The sequence below is a fragment of the Salvelinus namaycush genome, chromosome 17 (genome assembly GCF_016432855.1).
Source record: "Salvelinus namaycush isolate Seneca chromosome 17, SaNama_1.0, whole genome shotgun sequence".
In the NCBI taxonomy this organism is placed as follows: domain Eukaryota; kingdom Metazoa; phylum Chordata; class Actinopteri; order Salmoniformes; family Salmonidae; genus Salvelinus; species Salvelinus namaycush.
The window spans coordinates 3845362-3872507 of record NC_052323.1 but is presented as its reverse complement, the minus strand read 5'-3'; the positions used below and the strand labels follow the sequence as shown (position 1 = coordinate 3872507).

Below are 27146 nucleotides of genomic sequence, written 5' to 3'. Positions count from 1 at the left end.
AAAAACAAAGCTGAAAAATAAACTCTATACAAAACAAAAGCTATTACAAATGAAGTGTCAAAGTTTGTATCCTCATTGAAGAAATTCATTAAAGAATCCAAATCGTAGTTATCCAAAATTTCCAGCAGCAATGACACCTTTGGTCTTGACATTCTGTCCTTTGAATTTGTCGATGAAGAGGTCAGTTATTATACCTGGGGAAACGGAAACAAGCACACACGTTACTGTGATTGTAGTTTTGCATAACCATATTGTCACATTCATTATGCACCCAAGAGATGTAGGATCCCTGGCAAGCTAGGCTACTGTGATGGGTGATTTACTATTTGAGTGAAACGATAATGTTACAGCAATAACTGTAACTAAAGTCTTTCAAGGTGAGTTGGTTGCTTCTTGTATTCCTCTAGCAGATAGGCAGACTCGTCATAGAATGAGTCTTTGCAGATCCTCTCAAGCTCTGTCAGGTTGGATGGGGAGCGTCGCTGCACAGCTATTTTCAGGTTTCTCCAGAGATGTTTGATCGGGTTCAAGTCCAGGCTCTGGCTGGGCCACTCAAGGACATTCAGAGACTTGTCCCAAAGCCACTCCTGCATTGTCTTGGCTGTGTGCTTAGGGTTGTTGTCCTGTTGGAAGACGAACATTCACCCCTGTCTGAGGTCCTGAGCGCTCTGGAGCAGGTTTTCATCAAGGATCTCTCTGTACTTTGCTCTGTTCATCATTCCCTCTATCCTGACTAGTCTCCCAGTCCCTGCCGCCACTCTACCATAAATGTCTGATTGATGGAGTGCTGCAGAGATGGTTGTCCTTCTGGAAGGTTCTCCTATCTCCACAAAGGAACTCTGGAGCTCTGTCCGAGTTCTTGGGCACCTCCCTGACCAAAGCCCTTCTCCCCTGATTGCTCAGTTTGCCCGGGCGGCCAGCTCTAGGAAGAGCCGTGGTGGTTCCAAACTTCTTCCACGATGGAGGCCACTGTGTTCTTGGGGACCTTCAATGCTGCAGAAATGTTTTGGTACCCTTCCCCAGATCTGTGCCTCGACACATTCCTGTCTCGGCGCTCTATGGACAATTCCTTCGACCTCATAGCTTGGTTTTTGCTCTGACATGCACTGTCAACCTTATATAGACAGGTGTGTGCCTTTCCAAATCATGTCCAATCACTTTAATTTACCACAGGTGGACTCCAATAAAGTTGTAGAAACATCTCAAGGATGATCAATGGAAAAAGGATGCACCTGATAGCAAAGGTTCTGAATACTTATGTAAATAAGGTCTGTTTTACATTTTTTATACATTTGCAATAAAATCTAAACCTGTGTTTGCTTTGTCTTTATTGGGTATTGTGTGTAGATTGCTGAGAAATAAATAATATTTAATCCATTTTAGAATAAGGGGGTCTTAATACTTTCCGAAGGCACTGTACAATCACGCTCCAAGCCGGCTGAGAGAGTACCAAACTAGGAGGCCAATGGCAACCTAAGCACACCCAGGTTCCACCGGCTCCAAAAAGGCGTTACAGAAGCCACCTTTCCCCCCCAAATACTTACCCTAGAAGCCTGAACTGTCAGAGCCCCATATAGGAAACCAGAATCTGCTGGAACTTGGCTATGCGCACTGACACTGCAGCCCAAGTCCCTAGACCCCAAGGTTCCAAGAACAATACTTACCTTGCAAGTCAGAGTTCTTCATTATGGGCCATTCTACTGCCTATGTTCGTCTATGGAGATTCCATGTCTGTGTTCTCGATTTTATACACCTGTCAGCAACGGGTGTGCCTGAAATCCAGTCATTTGAAGGGGTGTCCACATACTTTTGTATATATAGCGTAGCTACTATCTGTCCTCATAATTAAGTTAGCTACCTCTAATGTTTGCAAAATACAGGACTCCTATCTTTGTTTTGTGCTAAACTACCACTTTGGCTGTTGAATTAGCCTTGCCAACACTGAGTTTTGCTTACAAAGTTCCATTGATATCTATTGCAAATGCAGGTTTGCAACTGTCCACAAGTGTACCTGAGAGATGACACTTGGTTCTTTGACACATACATATTGTTATTTCAAGTCGCTCACAACATTGACATCACTTGTTTTTCTCTCTAGTGGTTATTCTTTTTGTACAGCTGGTGCACAAAACCCTCTCTTTTCTTTTGTTGATAGCTCACCTGTGTACGTGGCTGTCAGAACCTCATCATAAGACTCCTTCCCAACACAGCCACCATGAATAGAGGTGACCCTCTCCGACAACACCTGGTAGACAAGTTAGTATCACAAAGACATAGATTTCAACAATATGCTTTCAACTTTAGGATAGAAAGTTTGTAATTTCTCAGACTTTTACAACAAAAATAAAAATTCCTATCAACCTTGAATGGCAATAAAGTGTTTATTTTTCCCCTGAATTTCAAATGATATGCACAGTGCCAGTAGGGTATAGGGTATATAGCGTGTCCAATCAGAAACGCATATTTTGACCAATGGGTGAAATAGTATGTTAATTGTGTAGATACTCTTCTAAGAAAAGCAATGTTCCAAACCACATCTCTATCATAATCTGTTCAAAAGTTATTGTTTTTTTTACATTTGTAGGATGGCCAGATTTAAGGGCCTTGTGGACGATAACTATACAAAAATACTAATGCTCTAATTCAAGGAGAACGATAATGAGAGCTATCATTTGGATCACTTTCAGAGCAATTTTATTCCCTGTCCCTCAGATTATAAAACATTAGGCAGGTTTCCTGTGCCGGTCCTGGCTGTTCTGTCGCCCTAGTCTCGACAAAAAGACGTCTATGATTGGTTCAGATTTGGTCCGGACTTGATTTCAACATCCAGTGACATCAAGTTTTGGTCTGATCCGGGCCAAATCTGAATCAACCGTAGACGTCTATGTTTGGTCCAACTCAAGGCTGGTACAGACCGAACCAAATCTGAACCAAACATAGACGTCTATGCACCAAAAAAAAAAAAGTCCAGTCCTGACAGGACCAAAAAAGGATATCCAAAAGTTGCAGGCGTCGGTCCGTGCTTACTGAAGTATAGCCTACAGTGTCACCTGAAATAGAATTTTAGGAATGCATTGGCTACATTGAATGTTTCCTCTTGGCTACTTCATGTAGCTAACATATTCTTGCTTCACCTATTCCTCTTTGATTTAAAAGATAATGTTGCACAAACAACATGCTGATTTAGGTCCACAATATCACTGGAGTAATCAGGCTGTATTGCTCATTAGGTTTGCTCTGACCCAGTTAATTTATTAGCTAGCTAGCGATTAACATTACTGGCTAACAAGATTTAGGCTCAACTAGCTAAGAAAAGACAAACTTCCTGTTTGCCGATGTAAGATAGTGTAATTATAGAACGCTAGGAGATTTATATTAAGAAGCAAAGTGAAAACAACATCATTGTCATCAACATTGTTGCATGCACTGCATTGACCATGCAGACTGAATGCAAGTGTCTCCTGGTCGAGGAAACACAAATGTGCTCCTTGAGTGACAGGGGGCGGGGGTAGATCTGTGTGGAAAACGGCATGGAGAGAGAGCTGAGAGAGATGATTGAAGTAGCGAAGTAAACTATGAAAATGGACGTTACACACGGCGTATCACATTTAACAACCAAACATTCAAATACTGTTCTAGAAGGTAAAGTAAAAACCAAAACCGGTCCATGCATCAATTCCAGTATATCATAAAATACGGTATACCGCCCAGCCCTAATGACAATTTTTAGAATATGGCAAATATTAGTCAATTCTTGCATTCTATCCATGCTGGCTTTCATAGGCCACCTGAGATATGAAACAGATAGGTGGAAAGGCATACAGGCTCTCGCCAATTTATTAATGCGCAATTGGCCTAAATCGGAACACTTGTTGTTGGTGTGACGTCATTACATCCAGCTGTTTTTATCGACACAAGATAGTTAAATGGAAAGGCACCGCAGTTGGCAATTGTCGCATATATTTTCTATACGAATGTTTTAAATGTCGACAAAAAAATCACAGAACAAGTTAAAGGAAAAATAGCTACGACAACCAATCAAAAACGCGTTCTATTGAAGTGTTCTTGGTTCTAGGTGTCTGCTCGGAGAGGAGAAGGCAGAGCGCATGATAAACTTGCCTGAATAACTCGGCATCAGTGGGGTCTGCTGAGGGGAGGACGGCTCATAATAATGGCTGCAACGGAGTGAATGGAATAGCATCAAACACATGGAAACCATGTGTGATGTATTTGATACCGTTCCACATATACTGCTCAGCCATTACCACAAGTTCGTCCTCCCTAATTAAGGTGCCACCAACCTCCTGTGCTGGGCATGTGTGAGCATATTGGTGGCTACATTAATTATAGGACGACTTGGGTAAATGATGATCCACGACAAACAGCGCATATCAGTATGACAAGGCCATATCTGTTCATGCCAATACATCCTGACAGAAAACACTATGACTGGCCCGCTAATGTGCCTTTCTGTAGCTTGTAAACGGTAGAGAAAAATACCAATTACTGATCCAAATGGTTGCCTAATCAGGCGTAGGCTAGATTATTATTATTTCAGAATGAAACATGCATTCAAAAAGCAGGGCTTTTTAGCAGTTATTGAAATGACATATTCACTGCATTTTACAACCTAGACTAGAATTCTTTACAAAAAAAATTAAAATCATGAAATCCATTATTGCATTGTGTTGATATAGCCTAGGTATGCTAATTTCCTTGTCCCTTAAAAGCTTAAACAATTGGGGAGATTGTCGAGCTGCGTGCCTGTGGAGACTGGGAGCGCAGCCTGGGGAGTACACAGTAGGCTAGCCTATCCTAGGCTACTTGTCATTTCATAATCTGATAAAAAAAAAAAAACATCTTTCACTATAAGTTCTTTGGGTATACCGTGCATTCGGAAATACTTTTTCCACATTTTGTTACGTTACAGCCTTATTCTAAAATGGATTAAATAAAATATTTTCCTCACCTATCTACACACAATATCCAATAATGACAAAGTGAAAACAGGTTAGAAATGTTTGCAAATCTATATGGAAAAAACAAACTGAAATACCTTATTTACATAAGTGTTCAGACCCTTTGCTATGAGACTCGAAATTGAGCTTGAGTGCATCCTGTTTCCATTGATCATCCTTGAGATATTTCTACAACTCGATTGGAGTCCACCTGTGGTAGATTCGATTGGACATGATTTGGAATGGCACATACCTGTCTATATAAGGTCCCACAGTTGACAGGGCATGTCAGAGCAAAAACAAAGCCATGAGGTCGAAGGAATTGTCTGTAGAGCTCCGAGAGGATTGTGTCAAGGCACAGATCTGGGGAAGTGTACCAAAAAAAAAAAAGTCATCCATCATTCTTAAATGGAATAGGTTTGGAACCACCAATACTCTTCCTAGAGCTGGCCACCCGGCCATGCTGCAGCACTCCACCAAGCAGGCTTTTATGATAGAGTGGCCAGACGGAAGCAACTCCTCAGTAAAAGGCACATGACAGCCCGCTTGGAGTTTGCCAAAAGGCACCTAATGGACTCTCTGACCATGAGAAACAAGATTCTCAAGTCTGATGAAACCAAGATTGACCTCTTTGGCCTGAATGCCAAGCGTCACGTCTGGAGGAAACCTGGCACCATCCCTACGGTGAAGCATGGTGGTGGCAGCATCATGCTGTGGGGATGGCAGGGACTGGGAGACTAGTCAGGATCGAGGGAAAGATGAACGGAGGAAAGTACAGAGAGATCCTTGATGAAAACCTGTTCCAGAGCACTCAGGACCTCAGACTGGGGCGAAGGTTCACATTCCAATAGGACAGCAATCTTAAGTACACAGCCAAGACAATGCAGGAGTGGCTTCGGGACAAGTCTCTGAATGTCCTTGAGTGGCCCAGCCAGAGCCCGGACTTGAACCCGATCAAACAACTCTGGAGAGACCTGAAAATAGCTGTGCAGCGACACTCCCCATCCAACCTGACAAAGCTTGAGAGGATCTGCAGAGAAGAATGGGAATAACTCCCCAAATACAGTTGTGCCAAGCTTGTAGTGTCATACCCAAGACTCGAGGCTGTAATCGCTGCCAAAGGTGCTTCAACAAAGTACTGAGTAAAGGGTCTGAATACTTATGTAAATGTGACATTATTATAAATATATATATATATAAATTCGCAAAAAATTCTAAAAATCTGTTTTTGCTTTGTCATTATCAGATATTGTGTGTAGATTGAGAAAAAATATATCACATTTTATTTGTCATGTACACATGGTTAGCAGATGTTAATGCGAGTGTAGCGAAATGCTTGTGCTTCTAGTTCCGGCAATGCAGTAATAACCAACGAGTAATCTAACCTAACAATTTCACAACAACTACCTTATACACACAAGTGTAAAGGGGTGAAGAATATGTACATAAAGATATATGAATGAGTGATGGTACAGAACGGCATAGGCAAGATGCAGTAGATGGTATCGAGTACAGTATATACATATGAGATGAGTAATGTAGGGTATGTAAACATATAAAAGTGCCATTGTTTAAAGTGGCTTGTGATACATGTATTACATAAATATGGCAAGATGCAGTAGATGGTATAGAGTACAGTATATACATATGAGATGAGTAATGTAGGGTATGTAAACATTATATTAAGTGGCACTGTTTAAAGTGGCTAGTGATACATTTTTTCCATGCATTTTTCCATTATTAAAGTGGCTGGAGTTGAGTCAGTATGTTGGCAGCAGCCACTCAATGTTAGTGGTGGCTGTTTAACAGTCTGATGGCCTTGAGATAGAAGCTGTTTTTCAGTCTCTCGGTCCCTGCTTTGATGCACCTGTACTGAACTCGCCTTCTGGATGATAGCGGGGTGAACAGGCAGTGGCTCGGGTGGTTGTTGTCCTTGATGATCTTTATGGCCTTCCTGTGACATCGGGTGGTGTAGGTGTCCTGGAGGGCAGGTAGTTTGCCCCCGGTGATGCGTTGTGCAGACCTCACTACCCTCTGGAGAGCCTTACGGTTGTGGGCGGAGCAGTTGCCGTACCAGGCGGTGATACAGCCCGACAGGATGCTCTCGATTGTGCATCTGTAGAAGTTTGTGAGTGCTTTTGGTGACAAGACGAATTTCTTCAGCCTCCTGTGGTTGAAGATGCGCTGCTGCGCCTTCTTCACCACACTGTCTGTGTGGGTGGACCAATTCAGTTTGTCCGTGATGTGTACAACGAGGAACTTAAAACGTACTACCCTCTCCACTACTGTCCCGTCGATGTGGATAGGGGGGTGCTCCCTCTGCTGTTTTCTGAAGTCTACTATCATCTCCTTTGTTTTGTTGACGTTGAGTGTGAGGTTATATTTAACCAATTTCGTAATAAGGCTCTAATGTAACAAAATGTGTAAAAATTAAAAGGGTCTGAATACTTCCCGAATGCACTGTAGGCTATTCACTGCAGTATTAGGCCTAATATTTAGCTAATGAATGACGGGTTGCATATGCTTCTAACTTGGGCTGTCTCTAGTCTGTGTTCACTGTTCTCTTTGCGCAATTACGCACCCTTCTTCTCCACTGCCTCTCTCAGCTACAGCTATTCCACTTGGAGCCCCGGGAAAAGCTAAATTACAATAGCTTGTTGAACACTTATTTCATGAAGGAACCAATGGGATGCTCGAGGGGGGGCGTTCCTGGAGTGTCCACATGCAGGAACGCCCCGAATTGCGGGCTGCAGGTGCACACTATTGGCCTATAGGTAGAATAATGTTTTTGTCTAAAAACGATTGTCTAATCAATGATTCAGAACATTAATAATCCTATTTGTCTTAGTAAAATGTATTTTAGAACATAACGAAGTGAAATTTCATCATCAAAGCATGTTTACACCCACTCTGTGCACTGGTTAATTACTTTTTTGCCGTGTAGCTAACTACTGGAACACACACTACGTCTAGTTTTGATCTACATTTGGAGTTGTCAACTAACGTGAATTCAACTAAACATTTCACCATGTCATTGAATTTAGGTTAAAAGTTGGATAAAAAAATATGAAATGCCCTTACATTGATGACTTTCTGCAAATCCAATCAGTTTTCACTTTGATTCAATGTCATCACAGAGAATTTTGGGGTTGAAATTATGTGGAAACAAAGTTGATTCAACCAGTTTTTGCCCAGTGGGACGGGTGAAGTAGGCAAGCATTTCCTTTCTTTTTTGGCATCAGAACTGCCAAATTTTTACTTGAAACTGTTTTTGTGTTTAACAGACTAAATTACACATTCTGTTAACATTGGACTCCAGAGTGATATGTTCTTGTAATTTGTACTCTGTCATTTCAGATTTTGATTTACTGTATCACAAAGTAGTTTGTAGTGAATTAGTAAAAGAGTCTTCTTAAGGGTAGCTTTAGTGTAGTTTAACTTCTTCCAGTGTGAAGTAATTGGTACCTTGGTAAACTATATTTTCAGAGTCGCTTCCCCATCACTGATGGTTGTGTAACAACGTGAAAATGTAGAGTTTCCATCATCCTCGCGCGCAATGTAGATATCAAAGTACTCCGCAGTTCGCGGTAGAGTAGTGGGTGAAACCATTCACTTCAGGAAAAGGGGTGATATAAATAGTTTCCTTTCATTATGTGTTACTGAATTCATAAAAATATTTGCTGCCATTGTATTAAGGTTGGTAATACGAGAGGTCTTCGGACTTACCATTTTTGTATTATTTTCTTTAAAAGAACAACTAGTGGGTTTTGAGTGCTTCTCCCCTATTTAGGAAGTTGGTATGCCTGCTCCTCAGTCTGAGAGAGATATTCTGAGAGAATGTTCGTGTCTCTTTCATCTGTACATAAAAACTGCTTAAAACTGTATAACACAATAGTGTTTTTGGAAAACTGGTTCATATATCCTAAAGTCAATAGCGAATGGGGCTATGTATATATTTATTTTGCCGTTAATGTATTGAAGACCTATTGCAGCAAGTTAACCAAGTTTTTGCTAACGTTAGCTATGTTAATAACGAGCTAACTAGCACCGTTGGTCACTGCACTACAATGTCACGCAAGCTATTGACAGCAGGTGATTTGCTAGCAGGTGACTTATTGAAATATTAAGTGAATGTTTATTTTATTACTACCTTAAAATGTTTATATAAATAGGGTTATACTTGTGCTCTGTATTTATGGATTAATATCACTTCACATTGAGGGCATGTGTCACTACTGTTGCTCCTATCTAAAATATATCTTGTGTCCTACCTAACCAGTGAACGTCCTGTCAATGCCTGTCATCACTGTTTGATATCTTTTACTGCAGATTAAAACTGAGTCAACCTGAAGTGTGGGTGTCCGTGTGCCTTTCCTCTGGGGGGCTATGTGAAGTTGGTTACAGTTGGACACCCAAGGATATAAGATATAGGATGAAGAAGAAGAAAAATGGTGGACTCGCATGCTCAAAGCACAAAAACAGCTCGTCGGGAGCTGTCAATGACATAGACCTCCACTGTCCCATCGTCCCTGTCAACCAGGTGTGAGGATGTGTTTCACACCGTCACCCAGGATATCAAACGTGTCAATGCACAAAACACCTATTGGCAACAACCACAGAAAAGGGGAATAAGCTCAATGAATGGAAGAATGCTAGCTATATGAATGAATGATGACCAACATGGTAAATCAATGTCAATAACATTCTTATAACATAAGATGACAATACGTGTGCTAATTGCATTTAAGTGCATAGATACTCTTCAGTCTCTGGCAGATAAAACATACACTAGCTAGTATAGCTTCTTTAACGCTCTCTTACCTCCTTTCGTTTTGTCATTAGCAATTTCCCATTTAGAAGAGGAATAGGAATCAGTTATCCTAATCGGTCCCAGTTTGCTATCCATAGAGAATGTCTTTGCCATTAGTCCCTAAAGCAGAGGGTGTGGTAGATGTAGACCAGTTTGATGTAGAAAGTATTCACACCCCTTGACTTTTTGCACATTTTGTTGTGTTACAAGGTGGGATTAATCTCAGTGGTGTAAAGTACTTAAGTAAAAACATTTACTACTTAAATAGTTTTTGGGGGTATCTGTACTTTACTATTTATATTTTTGACAACTTACTTCACTACATTCCTAAAGAAAATATTGTACTTTTTACTCCACACATTTTCCAAAACAAACAAAAGTACATTTTGAATGCTTAGCAGGACAGTAAAATGGTCAAATTCACACACTTATCAAGAGAACACGTGGTCATCCCTACTGCCTCTGGTCTGGTGGACTCACTAAACACAAAAGCATCTTTTGTAAATAATGTTGGAGTGTGTCCCTGGTTATCTGTATATTTTAAAAACAGGAAAATGGTGCCATCTGCTTTGCTTAATATGAAGAATTTTAAATTATTTATACTTCTACTTTTGATACTTAAGTATATGTAAAAGCAAATACTTTTTGACTATTACTATAGTATTATTTTACTGGCTGACATTCACTTTTACTTGAGTAACTTTCTATTAAGGTGTCTGTACTTTTACTCAAGTATGAACATCGGGTACTTTTTACACTGATTAAAATGGATTTGTCTTTTTTTTCGTCAACGATCTACACAAAATACTCTAAGGATGGGTTGCACCAACATGGTTTAAATTAATCTAGGATTAGAGCTAATCTAGGTTTATAATGAATCAGATGTGTTGCACCACTTAATTTTAAATCTGGATCAGTGAATTTATGATTAACGGTTTTAAACAATGATTAGTGACATGTTACACCAATATGAGGTATTTCGAAATAGCTATCTTACTTGACAAATCAATCAAGTTTCAATCAATCAAGTTTATTTTATATAGCCCTTCGTACATCAGCTAATATCTCGAAGTGCTGTACAGAAACCCAGCCTAAAACCCCAAACAGCAAGCAATGCAGGTATAGAAGCACGGTGGCTAGGAAAAACTCCCTAGAAAGGCCAAAACCTAGGAAGAAACCTAGAGAGGAACCAGGCTATGAGGGGTGGCCAGTCCTCTTCTGGCTGTGCCGGGTGGAGATTATAACAGAACATGGCCAAGATGTTCAAAATGTTCATAAGTGACAAGCATGGTCAAATAATAATCAGGAATAAATGTCAGTTGGCTTTTCATAGCCGATCATTAAGAGTTGAAAGCAGCAGGTCTGGGACAGGTAGGGGTTCCATAACCGCAGGCAGAACAGTTGAAACTGGAACAGCAGCAAGGCCAGGTGGACTGGGGACAGCAAGGAGTCATCATGCCCGGTAGTCCTGACGTATGGTCCTAGGGCTCAGGTTCTCCGAGAGAGAGAGAGAAGGAGAGAATTAGAGAGAGCATACTTAAATTCACACAGGACACTGGATAAGACAGGAGAAGTACTCCAGATATAACCAACTGACCCTAGCCCCCCGACACATAAACTACTGCAGCATAAATACTGGAGGCTGAGACAGGAGGGGTCAGGAGACACTGTGGCCCCATCCGATGATACCCCTGGACAGGGCCAAACAGGAAGGATATAACCCCACCCACTTTGCCAAAGCACAGCCCCTGCACCACTAGAGGGATATCTTCAACCACCAACTTACAATCCTGAGACAAGGCCGAGTATAGCCCACAAAGATCTCCACCACAGCACAAACCAAGGGGGGGCGCCAACCCAGACAGGAAGATCACGTCAGTAATTCAACCCACTCAAGTGACGCACCCCTCCTAGGGACGGCATGAAAGAGCACCAGTAAGCCAGTGACTCAGGCCCTGTAATAGGGTTAGAGGCAGAGAATCCCAGTGGAGAGAGGGGAACCGGCCAGGCAGAGACAGCAAGGGTGGTTCGTTGCTCCAGAGCCTTTCCGTTCACCTTCACACTCCTGGGCCAGACTACACTCAATCATATGACCTACTGAAGAGATAAGTCTTCAGTAAAGACTTAAAGGTTGAGACCGAGTCTGCGTCTCTCACATGGGTAGGCAGACCGTTCCATAAAAATGGAGATCTATAGGAGAAAGCCCTGCCTCCAGCTGTTTGCTTAGAAATTCTAGGGACAATTAGGAGGCCTGCGTCTTGTGACCGTAGCGTACGTGTAGGTATGTACGGCAGGACCAACTCGGAAAGATAGGAAGGAGCAAGCCCATGTAACGCTTTATAGGTTAACAGTAAAACCTTGAAATCAGCCCTTGCCTTAACAGGAAGCCAGTGTAGGGAAGCTAGCACTGGAGTAATATGATCAAATTTCTTGGTTCTAGTCAGGATTCTAGCAGCCGTATTTAGCACTAACTGAAGTTTATTTAGTGCTTTATCCGGGTAGCCGGAAAGTAGAGCATTGCAGTAGTCTAACCTAGAAGTAACAAATGCATGGATTAATTTTTCTGCATCATTTTTGGACAGAAAATTTCTGATTTTTGCAATGTTACGTAGATGGAAAAAAGCTGTCCTTGAAACAGTCTTGATATGTTCGTCAAAAGAGAGATCAGGGTCAAGAGTAACGCCGAGGTCCTTCACAGTTTTATTTGAGACGACTTTACAACCATCAAGATTAATTGTCAGATTTAACAGAAGATCTCTTTGTTTCTTGGGACCTAGAACAAGCATCTCTGTTTTGTCCGAGTTTAAAAGTAGAACGTTTTCAGCCATCCACTTCCTTATGTCTGAAACACAGGCTTCTAGCGAGGGCAATTTTGGGGCTTCACCATGTTTCATTGAAATGTACAGCTGTGTGTCATCCGCATAGCAGTGAAAGTTAACATTATGTTTTCGAATAACATCCCCAAGAGGTAAAATATATAGTGAAAACAATAGTGGTCCTAAAACGGAACCTTGAGGAACACCGAAATGTACAGTTGATTTGTCAGAGGACAAACCATTCACAGAGACAAACTGATATCTTTCCGACAGGTAAGATCTAAACCAGGCCAGAACTTGTCCGTGTAGACCAATTTGGGTTTCCAGTCTCTCCAAAAGAATGTGGTGATCGATGGTGTCAAAGGCAGCACTAAGGTCTAGTAGCACGAGGACAGATGCAGAGCCTCGGTCTGACGCCATTAAAAGGTAATTTACCACCTTCACAAGTGCAGTCTCAGTGCTATGATGGGGTCTAAAACCAGACTGAAGCATTTCGTATACATTGTTTGTCTTCAGGAAGGCAGTGAGTTGCTGCGCAACAGCTTTTTCTAAAATGTTTGAGAGGAATGGAAGATTCGATATAGGCCGATAGTTTTTTATATTTTCCGGGTCAAGGTTTGGCTTTTTCAAGAGAGGCTTTATTACTGCCACTTTTAGTGAGTTTGGCACACATCCGGTGGATAGAGAGCCGTTTATTATGTTCAACATAGGAGGGCCAAGCACATGAAGCAGCTCTTTCAGTAGTTTAGTTGGAATAGGATCCAGTATGCAGCTTGAAGGTTTAGAGGCCATGATTATTTTCATCATTGTGTCAAGAGATATAGTACTAAAACACTTAAGTGTCTCTCCCAGGCCCTGGCAGAGCTGTGCAGATCCAGGACAGCTAAGCCCTGGAGGAATACGCAGATTTAAAGAGGAGTCCGTAATTTGCTTTCTAATGATCATGATCTTTTCCTCAAAGAAGTTCATGAATTTATTACTGCTGAAGTGAAAGCCATCCTCTCTTGGGGAATGCTGCTTTTTAGTTACCTTTGCAACAGTATCAAAAAGAAATTTTCCTCAATTAAGTTGGAAAAGTAGGATGATCGAGCAGCAGTGAGGGCTCTTCGATACTGCACGGTACTGTCTTTCCAAGCTAGTCGGAAGACTTCCAGTTTGGTGTGGCGCCATTTCCGTTCCAATTTTCTGGAAGCTTGCTTCAGAGCTCGGGTATTTTCTGTATACCAGGGAGCTAGTTTCTTATGACAAATGTTTTTCGTTTTTAGGGGTGCAACTGCATCTAGGGTATTGCGCAAGGTTAAATTGAGTTCCTCAGTTAGGTGGTTAACTGATTTTTGTCCTCTGACGTCCTTGGGTAGGCAGAAGGAGTTCTGGAAGGGCATCAAGGAATTTTTGTGTTGTCTGAGAATTTATAGCATGACTTTTGATGCTCCTTGGTTGGGGTCTGAGCAGATTATTTGTTGCGATTGCAAACGTAATAAAATGGTGGTCCGATAGTCCAGGATTATGAGGAAAAACATTAAGATGAACAACATTTATTCCATGGGACAAAACTAGGTCCAGAGTATGACTGTGGCAGTGAGTAGGTCCAGGGACATGTTGGACAAAACCCACTGAGTCGATGATGGCTCCGAAAGCCTTTTGGAGTGGGTCTGTGGACTTCTCCATATGAATATTAAAATCACCAAAAATTAGAATATGATCTGCTATGACTACAAGGTCCGATAGGAATTCAGGGAACTCAGAGAGGAACGCTGTATATGGCCCAGGAGGCCTGTAAACAGTAGCTATAAAAAGTGATTGAGTAGGCTGCATAGATTTCATGACTAGAAGCTCAAAAGACGAAAACGTCATTTTTTTTTTTGTAAATTGAAATTTGCTATCGTAAATGTTAGCAACACCTCCGCCTTTGCGGGATGCACGGGGGATATGGTCACTAGTGTAACCAGGAGGTGAGGCCTCATTTAACACAGTAAATTCATCAGGCTTAAGCCATGTTTCAGTCAGGCCAATCACATCAAGATTATGATCAGTGATTAGTTCATTGACTATAACTGCCTTTGAAGTGAGGGATCTAACAACCCTATTTTGAGATGTGAGGTATCACGATCTCTTTCAATAATGGCAGGAATGGAGGAGGTCTTTATCCTAATGAGATTGCTAAGGCGAACACCGCCATGTTTAGTTTTGCCCAACCTAGGTCGAGGCACAAATGAGGCCACAAGGTTGCTGTTCCTTGATAAAATAATAAAAATGTAAAGTTAGAACTACTGCAACTCCATCGTGAACGGTGGGTTGGCTGATTTGAAATTAAATATGTTATTTACCATTACTAGGCATATCTAATTCGTTATCAAACTTTGGCTACTGTACAGTCGTGGCCAAAAGTTGAGAATGACACAAATATTAATTTTCACAGTCTGCTGCCTCAGTTTGTATGATGGCAATTTGCATATACTCTAGAATGTTATGAAGAGTGATCAGATTAATTGCAAAGCCCCTCTTTGCCATGCAAATGAACTGAATCACCAAAAAACATTTCCACTGCATATCAGCCCTGCCACAAAAGGACCAGCTGACATCATGTCAGTGATTCTCTCGTTAACACAGGTGTGAGTGTTGACGAGGACACGGCTGGGGATCACTCTGTCATGCTGATTGAGTTCGAATAACAGACTGGAAGCTTCAAAAGGAGGGTGGTGCTTGGAATCATTGTTCTTCCTCTGTCAATCATGGTTAACTGCAAGGAAACACGTGCCGTCATCATTGCTTTGCACAAAAAGGGCTTCACAGGCAAGGATATTGCTGCCAGTAAGATTGCACCTAAATCAACCATTTATCGGATCATCAAGAACTTCAAGGAGAGCGGTTCAATTGTTGTGAAGAAGGCTTCAGGGTGACCAAGAAAGTCCAGCAAGCGCCAGGACCGTCTCCTAAAGTTGATTCAGCTGCGGGATCGGGGCACCACCAGTACAGAACTTGCTCAGGAATGGCAGCAGGCAGGTGTGAGTGCATGTGCACGCACAGTGAGGCGAAGACTTTTGGAGGATGGCAAGGGCAGCAAAGAAGCCACTTCTCTCCATGAAAAACATCAGGGACAGACTGATATTCTGCAAAAGGTACAAAAACCCACAAATTCTGACAAACTCCAAGCATTGATTATGCAAGAATGGGCTGCCATCAGTCAGGATGTGGCCCAGAAGTTAATTGACAGCATGCCAGGGTGGATTGCAGAGGTCTTGAAAAAGAAGGGTCAACACTGCAAATATGGACTCTTTGCATCAACTTCATGTAATTGCCAATAAAAGCCCTTGACACTTATGAAATGCTTGTAATTATACTTCAGTATTGCATAGTAACATCTGACAAAAATATCTAAAGACACTGAAGCAGCAAACTTTGTGGAAATTAATATTTGTGGCCAAAAGTTTTGAGAATGACACGACTGTAGATAGCTAGTTTATAAACAAAGCTAGTTAGCATAAAATGTAACTTTATAAAATGAAGTTACATTTTATGTAACTTTATAAAGTTCAAATTTCGCCGCTTCTGGAAAAAAAAAACTCTTGTCGGAGCTGATGGAGGAATTTAGTAACGTACTGGAGGATAAAAAGACAGACAACGCGACTGTCAAAAAGGAAGACACCTGGGCCATTTTATGCGACAGATTTAATGGATCGACACGGATTAAAGAAAAGTGTGGCCCAAATCAGATGAAAGTGCTCAAAAAAATTAAAAGTGAAAGCCAAAAAGGATGCGGCGGAGGAGAGGCGGGGGCTATTTCAGACCAGAGGGGGGCCTCCGTCCAAGGGAGTTGATCCTCTCTCCTAGAAGATATGCGAGATGATTCCCCAGCAGTTTTCCCCTCTCCACCCCTATGATGACGACGGACAACTCGAACCACCAATATTTAGTAAGTATAAATAACTGGTAAATATCAATGACTATAATGCACGTTAAAACGAACGTTAATGCTACTTCACAATGTTACTGTTATCAGGCCCGTTACAGCATGTCACAACATCATCATTTGTACCAAGGCTGGGCATATAGGGCCCAATTCAATTGTACAAAATGGGCACGTAAATAGCCTACTAATAATGAGTTTAATTTTCTTTCGTTTAGTTAAGCTGACACACTGTGCAGCCCAGCCTCACATTCAATTCGCGCATATATGTACAAAATGTATTTCAGCAGATTTCGTGCGTTTTTGTGCATTTTTGGGGTGGTTCAATTCGTTTGAAAATACACGAATTTCTGTGCTACTTAATTCGTGCGAAAATACACGAATTTCTGTGCTACTTAATTCGTGCGAAAAGACACGAATTTAACCAGTAGGCGACACACAAGCCGTTGCAACAACCATAGACGCGATCGCCTGTATTTATTTATTTTACGTTATGAATATATAGATATTTTGTCTTTTTTTAACCATTTAACCATAAGAGGTTATATATATATTGTCTTTATTTAATCCCTATTAAAACATTGTGGTTTTATGCCTATATGTACTGTTTTCGATTTTTTTCTGAACAGACTTTTCAGGATAGAATGAATGTAAGCAATGCATGATGGTTAATGGTGTTTTATTCGGGTTGTAGTTCCATGTATTTCTTAAAAAATAAACGTGTAAACCATTTTTATTGAACAGAATGTAACTGAAAATACAATGGCAGCCTTGCCATTGTCCATCAATAACAAAACATTTTTTTTTCGTATAACATTTGGGGAAACGTATGCAGTCATTGTAGTCTTACATTTTGTTGGCCAACCAAAATTACCAAAACGTTAACCCGTAATAAGGCTAGGGTGGCTGAGTGTAAATACATGGCTCTGAGTGTAAGCACCTTTTCACTAGAAACGTTCTTGTGTTCAAATTACCGTCAGTGCGAAATAGCTAGAAAGCTTTCGTATTTCCACTTGGCTGCACCTACGGTTACGATAACGATAAATCAAGTGCAATACCTGCGTCGACCTGTGTCGAGCAGCAAAACACCGGAAAGCTTCTAGCCTACCGGAAAGTTACAAGAAGAACAAGAATAGTTACCTCATCCGGTCATGTGACACTCTGGATGCCCCCTAAAAGCAATTTCAACCGTTTTGAAAAATGACACCTGGTAACCCCAAAAAAATACCAGGTGCATGAAAAGTTTGGACTTAGAATATTTTTTGAAAACCTCCATAAATCACTCAGGCCATTGACTCGAGAAGAAAAAACATAACATATTTTCCAGAAGAAAAAACAGAATATTTTTTGAAAACCTCCATAAATCACTCAGGCCAGCACCCATTGATTTGGGGCGGTAGTATAGCGCTCCCAGAGCGGGTATGGAAGTCTGGATCCCCCCTAAAAGCATTTAAGGCTCTGTGTGTCTTTAAGCACCATACTTTTTCACTCCATCCTTGCTGTGTGTGTGTGTGTGTGTGTGTGTGTGTGTGTGTGTGTGTGTGTGTGTGTGTGTGTGTGTGTGTGTGTGTGTGTGTGTGTGTGTGTGTGTGTGTGTGTGTGTGTGTGTGTGTGTGTGTGTGTGTGTGTGTGTGTGTGAGAGAGCTTTTCTTTGACATCTGTTTAGCGAAATTACTGATTTACAGTTCATGAGGGTTGACCGATTCACACATTTAAAGTTTTGGAAAGATCTGACTTTTTTAAACCTTCGAAACAGCACCTATGACCCCATTTTAAGGCACTTCCGGTTGGCACAGGAAGCTATAAGTAAATACATATCCTGATCGGGGTATGCTTTTACAGAATCCTGAGTTTTAAGTCTATACGTTAAGAACTGACTGATTTACACAGGGTTGAATGCACTATATATCACAAACTGCTGGTTGGGTATGGCAAAACACTTTTAGGGTGATTTTATCACTTCCGGTTGCTCCAGGAAGCTTAGAATCAACACAGGTAGACCTCATAGTGGCTTGATGGATTGTCATTGAAGACAGGTTCATAAGACATTCATAACCCACATAGGCTTCAGGTTGAATTTAGGGGTACAGGCAATGTGTTCCTATGGGGTGAGATGTCATTGTAAACTGTTTGATGTAAACACCTTCTTTTAACTGTTAAGGGTTAATGCCACACGGTCAATGTTAGGCTTGCACAGAGACCTTAGGAACGTTCCTGAGGTCAAATTGTGCTTCTAAACCTTAACAGTTCTCTCTCTGTCTCCCAAAAGCAAAAGACTTGAAATGTAGGTCAAGGGTCATCTTCTTGTCACTGTCGCTGCGCTCAGACCGAGCAAGCTACGGTCAAGCGGGGCATCTCGTTGAACTCGGCACGGCTATGGTGATGTCATTTTTAGTGGTGATTTCAGAATGCTATTTTGGTGGTTTTTCACTGTTGAAACATATTGCAAATGCACAAAAGTCAACTAGCAAGTCAGTGTCCATCAGCTAATTAGATATTTTCAGACACCAAACTGATACCATCTGACTCCAAACTCACTTTTTCCAACTCGTTTAGAAGCCAACTATCACATATTTCAGAGCAGGCCCAAAATTCACAGCGCCTTCCATTTAAACCATAATAAAACAAATAATACGTAGTTATGTTCTAGCTGCGGGTCCAGTTTTCACATTATGTTTAGCCCTATGTGAGGCGACCTCGAATCCCAAGTTTCGGCTCGATAGGTCATTCGGTGCCCGAGCAAAACCTTAATTGGTGCTGAAATTCCACTTTTTTCCATGCCTTGCTACGGGGTCCTTGAATGAGCTATCGGACAGAAATGTCGGGGTCCGTCTCTATGGGCCGAGCCGGTTTCAATGCACCTAGTCTTGCAACTCTGGGACTTTTCTAAATGTCACCATTTTGTAATGCTCAAAATGAATTGAAGTCAATGCAAATGCACCGAGGCTTTTTATCGGTCCGAGAACCTTCTAGAGCCACATAACTCACCGTGCTTAATCGACCTGAGCTCTAGAACAGGTTTGTAAAGTTTCAGAACTCTAGGTCTGACGGTTCTTTAAAAGTTCAAACAAAAGTAACTATTGCAGGCACTGTCTGCCTCTAAGCCCCTCAGTGTGTCACTCCATCCTTTCTGTGTGGGTGTGTACATTTTTCCTTGAAATCTGATGGGATGAATGACTGATTTACAGTTCATGAGGGTTGCCTATTCACATATATTAAGTTTTGGAAAGATTTGACTTTTTTAACCCTTCGAAACAGCCCTTTTGACACCAATTATGGCACTTCCGGTTGGCACAGGAAGCTGAAAGTAAACACATATCCTCGTTGGAGTGGGCTTTTACAGAATCCTGAGTTTTAAGTCTATACGTTAAGAACTCACTGATTTACATAGGGTTGAATGCACTATTTCTCTCAAACTGCAGGTTGGGTATGGCAAACACTTTTAGGGTGATTTAACCACTTCCGGTTGCTCCAGGAAGCTTAGAATCGACACAGGTAGACCTCATAGTGGCCTGATGGATTGTCATCGAAGACAGGTTCATAAGGCATTATTAACCCACATAGGCTTCAGGTTGAATTTAGGGGAGCAGGCAATGTATTCCTATGGGGAGACATGTCATTGTAAACTGTTTGATGTAAACACCTTCTTTTAACTATTAAGGGTTAATGCCACACGGTCAATGTTAGGCTTGCACAGATCGGGAGGACCTTAGGAACGTTCCTGAGGTCAAATTGTGCTTCTAACCTTAACGGTTCTCTCTCTGTCTCCCAAAAGCAAAAAACTATGAAATTGAGGTCAAAGGGTCATTTGGGTCCTTCTTCTTGTCCCTGTCGCTGCACTCAGACCGAGCTAGCTACGGTCAAGCGGGGCATCTCGTTGAACTCGGCACGGCCTGGAGATAATGGCAATGCCATTGCAGGCTTTGTGTGTCTTTAAGCACCGTACTTTTTCACTCCATCCTTTTATCCCCTTTTCTTCGTGGTATCCAATCGCTAGTAATTACTATCTTGTCTCATCGCTACAACTCCTGTATGGGCTCAGGAGAGACGAAGGTCGAAAGCCACGCGTCCTCCGAAGCACAACCCAACCAAGCCGCACTGCTTCTTAACACAGCGCGCCTCCAACCCGGAAGCCAGCCGCACCAATGTGTCGGAGGAAACACCGTGCACATGGCCCCCTTGGCTAGCGCGCACTGCCCCCGGCCCGCCACAGGAGTCGCTGGAGCGCGATGAGACAAGGATATCCCTACCGGCCAAACCCTCCCTAACCCGGACGACGCTAGGCCAACGGACCTCCCGGTCGCGGCCGGCTGCGGCAGAGCCTGGGCGCGAACCCAGAGACTCTGGTGGCGCAGCTAGCACTGCGATGCAGTGGCAGAGCTTCGAGACCCACTTAAAAAATGTTCGTCTGAACACACTGCAACTGGATCTGTAACTTTTTTTTTTTTTTAACTCCTTTTTGTGAACATGACCAATTTGTCAATGTACGATTTCTCTTAAATTACGATAGATAAATGGCTGGTTCTTTTTTTCCTGACACCGTATGCTTATGTACTTTGACGTGAAGCGGTCAAATTAGCACCCTACTTTACGTTTTTGACCTTTAATCCCAGAAAAATGGCCATAACTCAAAAAGCTTTGAGGCCTCGACGCCATCTTGTTCGGGGCCAACTGTCCATTACGTCTTCGAAATATTTTCCGTTTAGGAGAAAAGGCCACATGCATTTGCAATGTGCTTGTGCATTTGCAATATTATTTATTTTCCCTCTGGTGGGAATTTCCTAGACTGCGGAAAAATGACCAAAATGTGTTATTTTTATAAAACGGAAACCGAACGTCCGAGAGATTTAGTTTGATGACTTCCTGAAAGATCTCTCCCCCGCGCACGGCCCGACGCCGTCCGCGAATTTTAGAAACGTTGCAGGACGTCTAGTAAGGGACCTTACATTTGCAATGTGGCGTTTCTCACTAACCATATGGCGAGTGCTAAAATGTTCCCTTAAGGTATGGAAAGGCCTTGGAAAGGCCATAAGTGTAAGCCAACATAATTCATTATTTTACATTAACATGTAATACATGCATTATGAAGAAAATGGTGTAATTTAGGCTCCACGAAATATGAAATGGGTTATGAAGAAAATCGTGTATGGTTGCCTACATGACAAAAAGGCGTTCTGATTACAAGTGCACCAGTATCCAAAGTATTAAGCGAAATCAAGCACAGAAAACAGCATTGGCATTAATAAAACAATATTTCCCACGAATTAAGTCGCAGGTAAATGTGCGTCTTTTCTCAAAAATTCTGTTCAGCAAGTCTAAAACAGTACATATAGGCATACAACGACACATTTTAAAACATGGTTAAACAAAGACAACATTTCTGTATATTCATGACGTTGAATTAGCCATTAAGAAGAACAAAAATGAAATACAAATTATCGCGTCTACATGGTTGTTGCAACGGCTTGTGTGTCACCTACTGGTTAAATTTGTGTCTTTTCGCACGAATTAAGTAGCACAGAAATTCGTGTATTTTCAAACGAATTGAACCACCGCATAAATGCACGAAATCTGCTGAAATACATTTTGTACATATATGCGCGAATTGAATGTGAGACTGTGTTGCAGCAGCGTGCCATGGAGAAACAGCAGTGCCTGGATTTTGCGTGCCAGCAGCAAAAACACCGGAACTGACATGAACCAAGCTCATATTGATGTTTTGTAGCTGGAGAGAGAAAATTCTACTGCAGATTGAGGTCCTGAATTTACAAAAAGAGCTACTGCAAATTCAGAAACCCCTTCAGGGAAACAAATGCCCCTGTGTAAAGAATATTTTTATTTATTTAAGGAATTATTTATTAAAACAATGCTTTCCCAAGCGATTTGATATCCTCCAGTCTTGTCTCCACTCTTGTGTTCTGGTGCTTCCAGTTCCACCCTGTATGGTATTGAGAATAACAAAGTCTTAATAATACATTTGAATACAGATAGCTTGATTAGGAATTGTACCTGTTGATCAAAATATAATATTGCTTTTTACATGTTACCAATGTTACATTATACTATTATACCTTAGGCTGCAAAATGGTTCTCAATCAAGGTTCTCACAGCATTCCCATTTGCATTGGCAGCATGTTGCACCTGGCCATCTTCATTCTTCTCAGGTAGGTCCTCAGCCTCCTCAGGTAGCTTGTCTCTTGCCAAAGTTATACAGAACCGCAACTGCAATAATGATTGTCAGTGTAGTGTCCATCTTCGTGCGGAGCCCCTCCTTTATGCAGGGGAATCTTTTTCCCCCCACACTTGCCAGGATATGAGAGGTGTTGTATTCTCTCTCTTAAGGTGTCTGGGGGTTTAAAAGGGGAGTCATAAGGTACCCAGGACAGGCATATCCATTGTCACCTAGTAGGTGGCCTTCATATGCCCCCCTTTCTAGCATTGCACCCAGATGACTATTGTCAAAGATTTTGCTGTCATGGGTGGATCCTGGCCATCTAGCTACGATGTTGGTGAGCTAACCTTTGTCATCAGACAGCCTGCACGTTGATGGAGCAGTAACCTTTCCGATTATGGAATAGTTCTCCATTCTCACCACCAGGGTTGGGAATAGAAATGTGTGTACAGTCTATTGCTCCTAGTACACCTAAATGATTGAATAATGGGATTAAAATTAACCTAGGTTTAAAGTGAAAACTAAACTTAGATTAGAGGAAGGATTTAATATTCATTTAAAACTAGGTTAAACATTTAGTGCAACAAGATTAATAGATAAACCTTGATTTAACCCAGTTTAAGAGTTAATCCATGTTGGTGCAACTTTGTAATAAAGTAATGAAAACTAAAATACTATTATCTAGATTAAGTGTTCAACCCCGAGTCAAAACATGTTAAAATCACCTTTGGCAGCTCTAAGTCTTTCTGGGTAAATATCTAAGAGTTTTGCATACCTGGATTGTACAATATTTTCAAGTCTTGCCATTGTCACGAACCGGCTCAAAGTTCATAACAAAAGGGAGACAACGTGGAGACAAGGAATAACAAAATATATTTATTAAATTAAGTACAATTAACAATGGTGTGTGTAAGTGAGTGTTTTGCATGCATAAATGTGATAATGCAGGGTGTTGAAAGGTGCCAAAGCAAACAACCAAAAAGGCCACAAAAAAATCTATAAAGGTGTCTGCATGGAGAGAGTCTCCCCAATGAATGGGGAAGAGGTTCATTTATCCTGGGACACACCCGAGCCCAGGTGTGTCCCATTTTGCTGACAACCCTCCCGGCTCCGCCCACCAACATCCTATTAAGGAAAACAAGAGCAAAGAGAAAGGATTCAGCAGACAGAGTGGGAGGGTAGTCACACCATACATTCTCAAGCCGATAAGTCAAAACTGTAACTCGGCCACTCAGCAACATTCTGTATCGTCTCAGTGCATATTTGGCCTTGTGTTTTAGGTTATTGTCCTGCTGAAAGGTGAATTTGCCTCCCAGTGTCTGTTGGAAAGAGGACTAAACTAACTTTTCCTCTTGGGGTTTTCCTGTGCTTAGCACTATTCCGTTTAATTTTATCCTAAAAAACTCCCTGGTCCTTGCCGATGACAAGCATACCCATAACATCATGCAACCGCCACCATGCTTGAAAACATGAAGGGTGGTACCCAAAGATAACACTTTGTATTCAAGACATAACGTGAATTTCTTCGACACGTTTTTTGCTGTTTTACTTTTATTTGCCTTATTGCAAACAGGATGCATTTTGGAATATTTTTATTCTGTACAGGCTTCCTTCTTTACACTGTGTCATTTAGGTTAGTATTGTGCAGTAACTACAATGTTGTTGATGTATCCTCAGTTTTCAGTTATCACAGCCATTAAACTCTAACTGTTTTAAAGTCACTATTGGCCTCATGGTGAAATCCCTGAGCCATTTCCTTCCTCTCCGGCATCTGAGTTAGGAAGGACGCCTGTATCTCTGTAGAAACTGGGTGTATTGATACACCATCCAAAGTGTAATTAATAACTTCACCATGCCCAAAATATTCAATGTCTGCTTTTTAAGTGTTTTACCAATCTACCAATAGGTGCCCTACTTTGCGAGGCATTGGAAAACCTCCCTGGTCTTCGTGGTTGAATCTGTGTTTGAAATTCATTACTCGACTGAGGGACCTTACAATTATCTGTATGTGTGGGGTACAGAGATGAGGTAGTCATTCAAAAAGCATGTTAAACACTATTATTATTGCACACAAAGTGAGTCCATTCAACTTATTACGTGACTCATTAAGCACATTTTTACTCATTAACTTATTTAGGCTTGCCATAACAATGGGGTTGAATACTTATTGACTCAAGACATTTTAGCTTTTCATTTCTAGTAATTTCTAAAAACAGAATTCGCCTTTGACATTATGGGGTTTTGTGTGTAAGCTAGTGACAAAAACATCTAAATGTAATCAATTTTAAATTCAGGCTGTAACCAACAAAATGTGGAAAAAGTCAAGGGGTGTGAATACTTTCTGAAGGCACTGTAAGTACAGGGATGTGTGAAATTGACATTTGAGTTCAGTATAAGAATGTTGTACTTGCCTCCATCTCTATTGTACAGCTCCAAAACTGAGGGAGGACCAGGGACTTCAATATCATACAATAGCTCAGATCCCTATGGGCAAGAAATGACAAACTCTTTGAAGTACTAATTTCCCTTCACCCATTAGAAAACACTCATTGGATTGTATGGAAATGGGATTAAATGACAGACAGTGTGGTAAAAGCTTGACCTGCAACACTCAGAACTCTGTCTTGACATGCCAACACATGGACAATGCGGCCCAAGTTCTCAGCAGACAAACACACAATGTCATTGATTTTGTCTCCGGACATGTAATAGTCTTGGTCCTTGCATTCACAGTAGTGGTTGTAGATGTAACTCGCACGTACAAAAAGGTCTGCTCCTGAAACGTGCCTGCAAAACACATTGTAGGCATTAAAAAAACACCCACAGTTCCCCTTATTTATACACCAATTAAAAAATGCTCCAAGTCTCTTTCACAATAAAAGGTAGCCTTATACTCTCACCATACTCCCATGTCTCGTTCATCACTGTTAACGAACATGTGTAGAGGGCCTGGAACCGAGGCAAGGTAACCTATGTCAAATCAAAAAGTAAAAGAAATGACATGGCTTTAATGCTTTCTGTAAGGTTGGCCTCAAAGGACAGGAACTGTTTGCCTTTATTGGTGTATTCCTTCACTTCTGAGCCAGCACACACAAAGATCTTCTCCTGCGGGGTTCCAAGAGCCCCCATCAAGTTCCAGCCTGGTTATCTTCTGCCCTGGCAATGTCTTGAACACAGGCTGGAAAAGATAACCACAATCAACATTCATAGATTGAAACCTTATTTATTTATTACACAATGGAAACTTGTATTTTTGAGGACATGGTACCCATCCCACCGAACAGCACAGGGTCAGCTGCAGAGCAGTTTCCCTGGAGCAGGTTAGGCTAAGTGCCTTGTACAGGGGGGCAACGGCAGTAGGCATTCATATGAAGCCCATGAAAGTGGTTGTATTCTGCTAGCCTCAGTGCCAGTCTGGTTCTGCTTTAGCCAACAATGATGAATGAGTTGGCTAAAAACAGACTGGCGCCCAGGCTAGTATTTCAATGACGTTGAATATGTAAGACCCCATACATACCACAGCTTCTCCTTTATTCATCCCAAAACAAGTTCTCACACCACCATCAGCAACCGGTAACACGCTAAATTAAATGTGTAACTGAATACTGGGGCATTGTTCAGAGACAGATTTCAAGAGCATATTCCAAACCAACCACAAGGTATGTTTATGGGTCACCTCTAATAATGCACATTAACGTTACAGTACCTTCTGGGAGCCTCGTGGTTTTCTGAGAAGTCAGACCAACCTGTGACGATGAATGTTACAGCCAGTGTAAATCAGTATCACAATTCATCGACAGTTACTAAAGACTAAGCTTAACGTAATGAAATTGTTGCCAGCAACAGTGAGGTGTTCTATAATGTGTGACAAGTAGCTAGCCAACGTTAGCCAGTTAGCTTGGGTGCTTGTCTGTCGTTGTGAGATCAGTATGCCCCATAGTCAGAACGCTCGGATCAACCCTACTTCTCAGCCAGAACGTCCAGTTTTTACGAACGGACAATCTGACAACGCTCTGAATTTACGAACTCACCCCTAGTTGGCTCATTTAGCTGGTTTGCGTTACTCGAAATCCACGTGACACACACGGACCAGTATCATTAACATATTCCATATAGCTGGCACATCGTTGTTCAAGTTAGTTTATCGACATAGTAGCAAATTCACGTTGTCGAGCTAGGATCTGGTTATTCTCTGAGCACACTGGACCCGTTACCATGGACAACGATGTCGTTTGAAGAAGCTTCAAGATCATTGGGTGATGGTGTCGGTGAGATTCAACCTAGATTCTGATTGGTTTAGCGTGGTCCAGCGTCTTCCCCGATAGTAGCTACGTTATAAACAACTACGTAATAATTCCATGCAGAAGCGTTCTAAAATAAACATTCATAGCGCCGTTGGCTCCCGGATAGCGCTGACCAATCACTGACAAAAACCAAGCAGATCTTAAAATCCCTGACGCTACAAAAAGGAGTAAAAAAATAC

At 41.6% G+C, this 27146-nt stretch overlaps 1 pseudogene; it reads right to left on the bottom strand.

The window, feature by feature from the left end:
- Positions 1-108: 108 nt before the first annotated feature.
- Positions 109-26880, bottom strand: LOC120061866 (annotated as a pseudogene).
- Between the last annotated feature and the right edge of the window lie 266 nt (positions 26881-27146).